The sequence below is a fragment of the Pectinophora gossypiella genome, chromosome 18 (assembly GCF_024362695.1).
Source record: "Pectinophora gossypiella chromosome 18, ilPecGoss1.1, whole genome shotgun sequence".
Classification (NCBI taxonomy): Eukaryota; Metazoa; Arthropoda; class Insecta; order Lepidoptera; family Gelechiidae; genus Pectinophora; species Pectinophora gossypiella.
In genome coordinates, this window is record NC_065421.1 from 14,653,741 (window position 1) to 14,666,246 (window position 12,506).

The 12,506-nt window shown below is 37.8% G+C and overlaps 1 long non-coding RNA gene across 1 annotated transcript in view; it reads left to right on the forward strand.

Annotated features, from left to right (window-relative positions):
• LOC126374912 (uncharacterized) overlaps window positions 1–5,841 on the forward strand; it is an 81,296-nt gene extending 75,455 nt beyond the window's left edge. The window contains exon 3 of the long non-coding RNA XR_007567515.1: window positions 5,813–5,841. This is a non-coding gene — a long non-coding RNA (uncharacterized LOC126374912). The remainder of the gene's footprint in view (window positions 1–5,812) is intronic.
• Window positions 5,842–12,506: the final 6,665 nt, after the last annotated feature.

Below are 12,506 nucleotides of genomic sequence, written 5' to 3' on the forward strand. Positions count from 1 at the left end.
GCATTAATATGTATACACTTTGGTACCATGTCACATTAACTTTTTTGAGAAATTGAACTGTAAGTCTCACTAAATGTCAAACATATTAGTGCGACAGAGTCCTAAAGTGGGTACATTTTATTGCATTTTATTACTGTCGTAAGATGAACTAAGTACCCACGCTTCACCAAACTTTTTGTTAACCTACGTGACCGGTGAGCCGTACTCGTATCGCCCTCTAATATAATAATGGCCGAGCCAACAATGTTAATGAAAATAGGAATTGACGACAATAATACACTTCTCATCAAAAAAATCGAAACACTTCCGTTTTCATTGTTTCTGTCCGAATTTAACACAAAAAAGAATTCATACGATGAAAAAAAATACATAAATGTATAGCTGGCAGTTTGGCCATTACAGTAATAAGCGAAAATTCTAAATTCAAAATTAGAATTTCATTTGTTTATCTTATAAACGAAATGAATCACTGTTTTGAGACAAATGTGTGTTTAGGGTTGGAGTACATTTAGCGTTTAAAAACTAAAAATTGGCGCCTATCCTTAAACTTTTTGTTTTTTATTTCAATACTGTGACTTTGGGACGTCTGAAAAAAGGTTTTTTTTCTAAAACGTATGGATACTTCGCCCACAGAAGCCGCCCAAGTTGTGGCATTGCTGGATTCTGGCCTTAGTCAGCGTGTTGTGGCTGCAAGACTGCATCTAAGCCTGTCATCTGTTCATAGAGTCTATAAACGTTATTGGGAGACTGGTTTGTTCACGCGCCGTTCAGGATCTGGCAGGAATCGGGTCACTTCTGAGCGAGATGATCGATTTATTGTAACAACTTCTTTAAGAAATCGACGCCTTAACGCTTTTCAACTGCAGCAGCGGCTTCGTGTTGTTCGAAGGGTGGCTGTAAGTGACTCTACAATTAGAAGAAGGTTGAAGGATCGTGGACTGGTACCGCATAAGCCAGCAAATGGGCCGAAATTAACTGCAGACCATCGAAGAGCGCGCCTTAACTTTGCACGTGAGCACCTAAATTGGTCATACCTACAGAACCGCCACCATAGCTGACCTTTTCTTCAATGCAGCATTGTGCATAGAGTTCTCCGTCTCTTCTGTAGACCTTGTTCCTTCCGTCGTTACCATACAGCATAATTTTACACTCATCAGAAAAGAGAACTTTGCTCCACTGTAGGTATGACCAATTTAGGTGCTCACGTGCAAAGTTAAGGCGCGCTCTTCGATGGTCTGCAGTTAATTTCGGCCCATTTGCTGGCTTATGCGGTACCAGTCCACGATCCTTCAACCTTCTTCTAATTGTAGAGTCACTTACAGCCACCCTTCGTACAACACGAAGCCGCTGCTGCAGTTGAAAAGCGTTAAGGCGTCGATTTCTTAAAGAAGTTGTTACAATAAATCGATCATCTCGCTCAGAAGTGACCCGATTCCTGCCAGATCCTGAACGGCGCGTGAACAAACCAGTCTCCCGATAACGTTTATAGACTCTATGAACAGATGACAGGCTTAGATGCAGTCTTGCAGCCACAACACGCTGACTAAGGCCAGAATCCAGCAATGCCACAACTTGGGCGGCTTCTGTGGGCGAAGTATCCATACGTTTTAGAAAAAAAACCTTTTTTCAGACGTCCCAAAGTCACAGTATTGAAATAAAAAACAAAAAGTTTAAGGATAGGCGCCAATTTTTAGTTTTTAAACGCTAAATGTACTCCAACCCTAAACACACATTTGTCTCAAAACAGTGATTCATTTCGTTTATAAGATAAACAAATGAAATTCTAATTTTGAATTTAGAATTTTCGCTTATTACTGTAATGGCCAAACTGCCAGCTATACATTTATGTATTTTTTTTCATCGTATGAATTCTTTTTTGTGTTAAATTCGGACAGAAACAATGAAAACGGAAGTGTTTCGATTTTTTTGATGAGAAGTGTATTATAATTAATATCTACATTTAGGCCTCGGCACAAATAGATAGGTGGCGGAATAATTAATTTATAATAGCTAGCCCATCAATGGATTTAATTATTTCATAGTAAATAGGAACATTCAATAACCCGAGATGCATTATGCTATAACTATACCTACCACTACCTATCTATCTGTCTACACAAGTATCAATGTTTAGATAATAATAATATATTAATACAGTTAACAGTCGCAAATTCGCAATGTATGGTTGTGATTGATTAAGGGTGAAGCTATTGTTAGTCACGCAGCTATGGTAGAGTTTAATCACACGTTAATTAAAGAAGTATTTTATAAAGAAATTATATATAAAATACCTCAAAAATCTTTCCATAAAAATCTGTTGGCTGAACTTACGATCGGTAGCAAAATAGTTTTTTTTTATAAAGAAAAAAAAAACGTAATAAAATGTGAATAAAATTATCAAAAGCGCTACACTTTTCAACGTTAAAACATAAAATGCTCTTACGACTATAATTCCGATTGGGGTAGTCAGTCATGAACTCACCAGTACACTGTAATTACGTAGTACTCAGGTCTCACCGATATTTTTGTTAGACCAACGTCACAGGTGTGACGTCATCGCCGTCCAGGTGTGTGTGTGTGTGTGTGTGTGTTTATATATTTTATTTTCTACTTCTACTTATTGCAACTTCAAAACCATACATATTTCTTCAGTCAAACATGGAATCTGACGTCATCTTGTAAAAATGTCACCCATGTACATGTGAAAACCAATATGGCGCGCAAATGCATTCTTTGTTACGGAGATGCTTCTGAAATGGGATTTAAAAACCTTTCAGCTCCTCTCTTGGAGACATGATGTCACGTCGCAAATACACTTTGGCACACTGACATGTGATTCTTTGAAAAATTTGATGCCTTCTTCTTCTTCTAATCTTTTTATCCCCTTTTCCTTTAAGCCCTATATCCGTAGGGCTCGAATAATAGATTTCCACACTTTGCGATCTTATAAGTAATTAATAAATTCTATGTTTTGCTCTTCTATTTTAATAGAAACACATTTTTTTAAATAGAGTTTTTTTACAAAATTCTTGCAATTGAATTGGAAATACGCTGGCTTTCTAATATGTACTTATCTAAGTTAAAAAGTCATCAGTCTAAGTTAAAAAGTCAGTTTTCATAGAAACACATTTTATTTAAATAGGGTTTTTTTTACATAGTTGTTGCAATTGAATTGGAACTTCGCTGGCATTCTAATTTGTCCGGTCAAACAGTAAAACTATAAAATAACTATCTGACCTCACTTCAAACAATCAATCAATCAATAATACTTTATTGCACAACGACATATACAAAGGACACAAACATACGAATAAAAATAAGCACAATAGGCGGCCTCACTTCATCTACATCATCCCCCTTCCCTTTTTTTTTCCTCCTTGCCTCCGTGTGTATCATCTCAATAGCGTTAACCCGTTTTGTTACAGGGTCCGCTTACTTAACCTGATGGTTTGAGAGATCCGGGTTTTTTTATAGTAGTAACTGTCTGTTTGTTTTCTTTCACCGCTGAAATACAAACATAGCATCACGCTCATATATACGAAAGGGTAGGCAGAAGTGTACAAGTACCACTACTCGCCAGCCTTGTTTAAGTTCGATGTGGAGAGTTTCCTTAACTGCTGAACACGTGATAATCATTTATAATACAAACATGAATGCGAAAATCATTGTTTCATCTTCAAAGACTTCCAATTCAAATTCAAATTCAAAAATATCTTTATTCAGTAGGTAACATAGTTACACTTTGAATCGTCAATTTTTACATAACGAACGTCTCGTCCGCCTAAAGCTACTGCAGCTTCTCACAACCCGTATAGCCGGGGAAAAGAAGCTGCAAGAAAAACCTCGGCACAGGGCCCTAGACGTTCTTTAAAAACAACATAAAATATTGTTATACAATGCTTTCAATGATTCAAATGTGTGTTTAGAAGTGAAAACTAGTGCGGGTATACATTACGAGTGGCTGGGCGACCAATCACCTGTACCTACGTAGCTACAGTCGTGGCTGTTCATTAAAATTTGCCCTTTGATCTAGACACACGCCCGCACCATACTCCCGTTACTCGCTCAGCTTCAAACTACCTACTATTACATAACATAACATAAACAGCCTATATACGTCCCACTGCTGGGCACAGGCCTACCCTCAATCAACCGGCGGGGGTACAGAGCATACTCCACCACGCTGGTCCACTGCGGGAGGTATTTTTACGGCTAATAGCCGGGACCCACGGCTTAACGTGCCCTCCAAAGCACGGAATCAACTTATTTATTCAGACAATCAAGTGATTCAAGCCTGTAAAGTCCTTACCAAATAAAGAGCAGTCTCACAAAGTGATTTCGACAATGTCCCTATCGGGAATCTAACCTGGACCTCCAGATCGTGAGCCTAACGCTCTAACCACTAGACCACGACGGCTGTTACCTACTATTACTTATCACAATTTAATACAAAACGCTACATTGGCTCACGATCTGAAGATCCAGGTTCAATTCCCGATGGAGACATTGTCGAAATCACTTTGTTAGGCTGTCTTTAGTTTGGTAAGAATTTTTCAGGCTTGAATCACCTGATTGTCTATAAAAGTAAGATGATTCCGTGCTTCGGAAGGCACGTTAAGCTGTTGGTCCCGGCTATTCATCATCCATCTCCATCAACCTGAAGTGGATCAGCATGGTGGAGTATACTCCAGACCCCTTCCGGTTAATTGAAGGCAGGCCTTATAAGAGGGAGAGAGAAGAATTCTCGCATGTCTCGCTCTTACCCGTCGCCGTCATCTCCACTTTTGCGGGAATGCAATAAATGAATGAATGAATGTTTGAATGTTTTGTGGTGGTGTTCGAGTAGCTTGCTGCGTTCTATCGCGTGTGTGAGAGTGCCAGTGCCTTTCTGGGTAAGCTCGTTCCACCGTCGATCTCTTCTCCTCGTGGCAGAATGAAGTCAAGAGCAAACCCATCTTTATTAAAAAAAATGCATATTAAAATCGTTGATGTTAGGAGAAACCCGTCACAATATACGACTAGTAGCGTATTAATTAGCGGTACACGACCGCCCGAAGAAAATCACAACTAATATACAGTGCACTAACATGCGCGGGCTGCTTCTTATTAAAGATAAACATAAGAAATGAAAGAACTCGCAACTGTCTTCAAAACAAAGTAAGATCGCATTAAAAAGGGTTTATTTTGCTCTAAAAGGAAACTTATTAAAAAGAGTATTGCATTTTTTGTTTATTTCTTAGAATTATGAACACATCTAGACACAATTGCGCCAAATAGGAGAAAGTTCGTATAAATAAATAACAATTATTAGTTGAAAAAATATATATTATCTTCTAATTAGGATGTTAACAGATTTATTTAACTTTATATAGTGCGTTCTATCCTCAATAGCATTCTGAAGGTGTTGTTTGAGAAGTATGACTCCCCTTGCCTCAGACACTGTCACAACGTGAGCGTTGGGCTCACGATCCGGAGGTCCCGGGTTCGAATTCGGTATGGTTTGGTTAAAGACATTACAGATTGATCACGGTATTGTCCGAAACTAAAATGGTCCGTGCTTCGGAGGGCGTGTAAGCCGTTGGTCCCGGTTACTACTTATTGATGTAAATACATAGTCGGTACATGAACCATGTCCGGGGCCTTTGGCGACTTAATAATAACCCTAACAGCAGGGTGATGAGGTTGGTAACCATTTCATAACACACACGATAGAAGACTAACATAGCTTTAAGAAAATTGATACTAAAACAACTGGTCTTTTGTTGCCTTTTTTTATTCAATAAATTATAACTACATTTTCTCTTTCCACCAGGTTTCCACCAGACGCAGAAAACCTGAAAAGTAAGAAATACTGAACGTTTTCCTTTCATAATTTTAAATACTAGTGACGTACAACCCCACCGATATACTACATCTTTCATAACTTCTCAACTCCAATATACGTAAGTGCGCGTAAATGCGGCGGTATCCCCGGGTTTTATATGAAAAATATAAAATTTGAACGCCAAGTGTGAGCGTGACACTGCTCTGCTTAGCGCAAGAGATAGGGACCAAAATATTTATTGCTCTATGAATACACTATTCGTATTTTGATACTTTCCTAGTGATCATTTTAAGTACGTATGCATTATTTTTTTTCCTGTGTGATTTGTTGTTTATTTTTTATATTCCTTGGTAGCCCAATTGAAAAACGCTTGACTCTCACTTTGAAATTTCGAATCCCATTACAAGCCTAAACCAATGATTTTAGAAATTGTTTGGATCATAAAATGATTATCACGTACTCAGCGGTGCAACAAAACATCGTGAGGAAGCCTACATACCGGAGAAATGCGTTTCGGAGGTTCTAAGGTCAGACAGGCAGTCGCTTCTGTAAAAAAAACAGACCTATTAAATCTTCAGGTTAGGTTAGCTGACCTTGTGAAAAACGGGATAACGAAGATAATGTTTCATATTATATTATTTAGAATTTGCCTTGAAATACTGAAAGAATTCGCCATTTTGAACCAAACTTTAAACTTTATTATCCTTTAAACTCTAGAGAAACTTTTCTTTTTTTATATATCGATTGCATTAGCTACTTGGGCGGTGTTATAACCTACAAAATTATAAATTATATATATTGTCGCCTAGAAATTACATACCCAAACAAAATTTCAAAAGAATTTATTATCAAAGCATGACAAAACAAAATGAAACAGCAATTTAGCTTTCCGACACCAAAATATCTGCGGGCGATAACATTTTTTCTATCAAACACCTTTCAGATCGGGACTAACGTTACACAAATCCGAAAAAAGTTGTCTGGCAGCGAATTGGAAACTAGAAAACTAGACTAACCGAGCCTTTTATATGAGGAAGCCAGCCTTCCAATCTAGGTAACGAAATGGAAATGGTAATTGTCTGGACTGCGGGTGATAGTTTTGTTACTAAGCTGTATCGGTCTCGCAGAGTCGTGGCTGTTTTGAATCATTTCAAAGGAGGAATCCTGTAGGCATCACATGATATAGGTACTGCATGTGTTATGTTATGCGTTTGGGGTTTTCAGGCGATTAAGACACAGCTAAGAATTACGTTGTATTCACTTTTTCAGGACATAAAACATAATAAAGGGAGCAAACTTCTTCTGGTGGTCTGACAGAGTCCGGAAGACAAACCAATGGCCCGAATAGAGAAAATGAATGTGTCTAGCGTCGAACGTGGTCGATTATAATCTGCCGACAAAAACGACCGACTTCTCAACACAAAAATTCAAATAAACCGACCATAAACTAACACACATCACAGTACTTGCTTGAAAATCTGCCTTCTATTTTCTGCAAAGGCATTGATCCAGTTTATTAGCAGCTTTTAAGGCAAAAGCGTTTTCGGTACTGTCCCTGGGCTGGATATGTTCGGAACTTGAGATTGAGAACCTTCCTTCTCGCTTTTTAAAGGCACTTGCTCAATGCTCAGCAATTGCCCAAATAGTCCATCCCTTTACCAGAGTTAGGCAGATTTGTCCAGTTCGATAACCATATCAGCGGCTAGAAATGGTGTCCAATCACAGCACGCGTTGAATTCTTCTGATGTCGTCATCAGATTTACTAATAAAAAATCGGCCTTATTAGTCCTGAAATAGAGATTATTAGCGAAATAATGTTGGTCTGCTTCCAACTATTAGTCCACCACTCCACCATCAGCTAATACTTCAAAAATTTTATGGATACCGTGAAATTGGTTCACAGTATTTATTATTCGCAGGGATAAAAATGTTTCTGTAACTAGAATCTGTGCATATGCAAATATTTGATGTTGGCTTAGCATAAAAATTTAGAAAATTTTGTCGGGAACATTTGTTTTGTTTTAGGATAACATTTTGATTCACAACTGTTAGTGTTATACATAATTGTAATATAAATATTATTGACTGTTTTTCTTTTACTTTCATTACGGTAAATACTTTTGAAAATAATAAAATTAAAAAAAAAACAAAATTTGTTGCTTCAGTAAAACAGATAATAATTATTTATAAGTCATACTAAATATTAACTTAACAACGAATCGAATTTCTATCTTTGTCAAACTCACAAAACATTGGAGGATTATCCAAATACCCAAATATGGTTTGGAATTCTGAAAACAAATATTAAAAAAGAAACAGAGTATTATCCTGGCCATCAGGTGGGAGTGGAACCCAAAATAAAAATAAAACTTACAACGTATTACTTTTTAACTTTTCAAACCGACTTGGATCTGGAATTCATTTTAGGACTTCGTGACTAAAGGTCTAAACGGTACATGGCTGTCAGTGGGTTTTTACTGAGGTTGGTCATCCACCTGACAACCCACACGACAGAAGAAGTAGTACGTTAATCTGTCACTCCGTTCGGTATATTGATATTTTATTATTTACTGCATTCGACTTTGTTACTTCAAATTCATGTGGAGCTTTTTTTTTTTTTTGACGTGACTTATCGTAGATTTGCCGCAGGTGGCATTAACTACTTGGCCGGACAAATGGGGAGCGCTGAAGGCTCTCACCCGGTACAACGTTTAAGACAACAGGCCTGAGGGTGCCCAGTTGGCGCGAACCTCGGCTCAGGGCGTCGTCTGAGAGGAAAAATATTTGAAAGAATTAATCGACCCTAGTGGGTCGATAGCGATAAGCGCTGAATGAGGGAAATCGTCGACCACGCCGGCGGGGTCGGTATCGGGGTCCTGAAGTGTTTGGTGTCGCGAGCTGATTGGCTGCCTCTATGGCTAGAGTTCATGTGGAGCATAGATAATTAATAGCACGTGGTTTCCAGGATTTGTGTCCGATTAATGGCAATACGCAACGGGAATCGCTGATGTGGGACGAAAAGCCGCCAGACTCAAATGGGATTGGACCGGACATGTTTGTCGCATGCGCCATGGGCGGTGGGTATGGATCGTAGCGCATTGGGTGCCTCATGACGGGTACAGGCGCCGAGGTAGACCTCGAAAGAAATGACGATTTGGACGCTTGCCGGAGGGACTGGCCGGAGTACGCACAGGACCGCGAAAAATGGAAAGAGGAAGGGGAGGCCTTTGCCTAGCAGTGGGATCTTGTAGTCTAGATTAGATTACATTAGATTAATGACAATAGGCTAGCCCCTTTTACATGGGACTTAAACACAACTGGTGACGAGTGGGTGTATAATTTATCATCTCCGGGGTACAGTCCTGATCCTAAGCTACGTTATGTTTTTTCCTATTTTTAAAATTTCCCTCAAGTAACATTTCAATAAAAGAATAAATCATCGTACTACCTTTGTAGTTGAGTTGTGGGTGTGTAAAAAGTTTTACAAAATATGATCGATTTTTTTAATAAGGAACCTTAACAGGCCAGTCTGCCTCGCACCTGACTGGTTTTATTTTCGATGACAAAGCCCTAGTGTTGTAAGAAATTCAATTTTATTTCTAAGCAAAGATTGAAAAGCTCTCTCGAGATTACAACTCTAATTTGAAACGAAAAAAGAATTGGCTTAGTCCTTTTCCAACAACCAACTGTGGCAAAAGTTTTTTGCTTTTTCTAAGAAAGGACTATATTCTTAATGTATATTCTAAAAACTATTTTATACGTAACATTAGGTGTACTCGCGGCTTCTTTTTCCCTCGTGTAAGATCAATGATCGACCACATCACAAAACTATTGAAATAAAACACATCACTGTTTAAAAATAGTAAGTAAACCAATTTCTAAAACGAGATATAATGAAGCGATGGCATGCCAGGACAAACCCAAGACGGTTTATTGGTATGTCTGCATTATTCCATTTATATGTACATTTTTTTTTTGTTAAATAAAAAAAAAAAAAAAACTCTGGTACGAGAATCACTCTAATATAGCTCATAACGACTACATACTTAATTACTTCGTTACGTGGCCTCTGAAGATCATCATACTTTATGACAATCGGGTATTCGGTCTGCAATGACCTAACCACACTAGTAATCCCAAAGTGATTTTTGTGACATGTTCCCACCAGAGATCGTACCCAGTCCACATCGAGAGGGAAACGCTCTTACCACTAGACCACAGAAGAGGTTAAGTAATAAATAACCTATGTAATTTATTACACTCTGTTTTAAGTTTATATTGCTAACCACTTTTCATACATATGTTTCGAATTGAGGGCTTCCTTTTTTCTAAAAATCTTATAGATATTAAAAGTTTATGTCCCTAGATACATCCAACTCTTGCTCTAAAATCTTTTCGGCTGACACGTTGCACTTGTCCCGGAATGGGTTTCCATTTAAGCGCCTCCTTAGCGCCCCTTAGCGCCCCCTAGCGCCCCGTAGCGCCCCAAGCCTGACGGTTGTAAACGTGCCTAAACGTGTTCGGTACAGTGAGTCGGTATTTTCCACCGGTAGTGATATAAATCGCTCTAGAGCTTCGCTCGATCAACTGTGGAAAGTGCAGCTTTTTCGGAGATATTGCGAACATACGACAAGCTTTTTACTTGTGATGTCAAGTTGGAGTTTTGTAAACGAATTTGTGAAGTTGGCGATGGATGGAGGTTCACTCCAACGCGAACGCTCCGCATCTCTTTGGAAATTCATTTCTCATTGTATGGTGCTCCAATACCAATGTTATGATATATTTTTAAATCCAATAGGTTGGCTCTTGATACATTCTGCCTCTTAAAGAATTTAACACAGTGTCACCGGTGTAACCAGCGTGCCCAGAAAGTGCCTATTCATCCTTGCCTTAAAGGAACTCAAGTTATAAGTTGTGGGAGTATCTCAACCAAGTATGGATGACAAGCCACTATTATTGTTAAAAAATAATTTTCCACGGTAACATTATCATTTCTGTAGCAGATAATTTATAGGGCAAAACTTGAGTATTATAATTTTAAAGCAGTACTTACGTACTGTTAAAAAATAGTCAAGCCAGTGAAAACTTCAAATATTATCAATTTTTTTTCGTTGAAAAGGTAAGGTATACTTTGAACTACGCGACGCAAAACGTAATACGTAATACAAATATGATTTTACGCAGATCCTCGTAATCATAACAAAAACAATTGCATGTTTCAGTGATCGCAACCGTATGCGCATATGGCTGCAGTATGGCGGTAGAGATTCTCAAATATAAATCATATTTTCTAGGAACCGTCCGCCGCCGCCGCCGCGTGCGCCTCGAGATACACTCCATGCGTTCAGAAGAAAAAAACAAATTAAAAGAGATTTTATTCTCACGGAGCGACGGAACTATTATGACGTTATGTTCTGTGAAATTGTCTTTTTTAATTGACCGACATGCAACAATGACTCTTGCATTGGTTTTTATGGCTTAAAGATATACTTATAAGACACGTCTGTTATCATTTATTTACTTAATAATAAGTGACATGCACCATTCCAAGATTTGTATAAGGGTCGTTCTTCTTTTTTATCGACAATGATCTGTCTTTCGCTCTGCTATAACATAGCATGTTTTAGAATTTTATTTAATCTTTCCATTGTCCAAAAATATAGTTATCTTATTATACTTAAAATACTAGCGAAATACTAATCGGTTCCTCGATTAGTGATTAACGTAGCTTGGTTGTTTTTCACAAAATTCTGTGACAGAGTGGTAAATCGAAATGCTGTCTCCGATGAAAAGGGCCACTCTGTCACAATATATTTTGCAATGCGCCTGCAAGGAACAGTATATTACCAAGATAAAGAGAAACACTAAATACTCCTCTACAGACACATCTCTATATGATGTTTTTTAAATATTTATTGCCGTTATAATGAAAGATGTTAAATCCGATATAACGAGAAAATGACTTCTTATTGTCGATAAAAAAGAAGAATGACCCATAACTATAACCATGCTTGAAACTTAAAATTAACATTATAACGGTGCTGATTCCAATGCATACTTTCTAAATTTATTTTAAGTTATACCTGTTGTTTAAGTTCGACGGGTATAAAATTTAGGCATAAAATTTATGGAACACACATAAATTTTACGCAGAAATTTAGGAAACCCTCCCAAAATTTTATATTGGCCTCCGTCGAAAAGGAAAGGGACGGCTTATTAGCCGACAGAATTACCTAAGTTGATAGCACTCGTCAAACGTGTTGCATATTAACAGTTGTCAATCATCCGTCCCTTTCCTTTGGGCGGATAAGAAAATGACAGATAAAACTTAAAATAAAATTAGGAAGTGTCTGCAGGAATCGGAGCCAGTAATAATTAAAGAGACAAATCCTTTATGAAAAATACATAATTAAATGAATCGCGAAAACTAATACGAGAAAAGAAGAAAAAATCCTTAAGTACTTACTTATAGTCTTTGTAATTATTATTCACGAAATAAGTACTTAGGTGTATTTTTTTATAAACTTCTCATATTTCATCATCACTAATTTAAGAGCCACGCTCTTGTCGGTGTAGCATTCTCCGTGCTGCTTTGTTTTTTTTTCTCTTATTTAACTCTCAATAAGTACATTAGGCCGCGTGATTCTACGCTACGCGTGGTTTTTACAAGTGAGAACTTTAT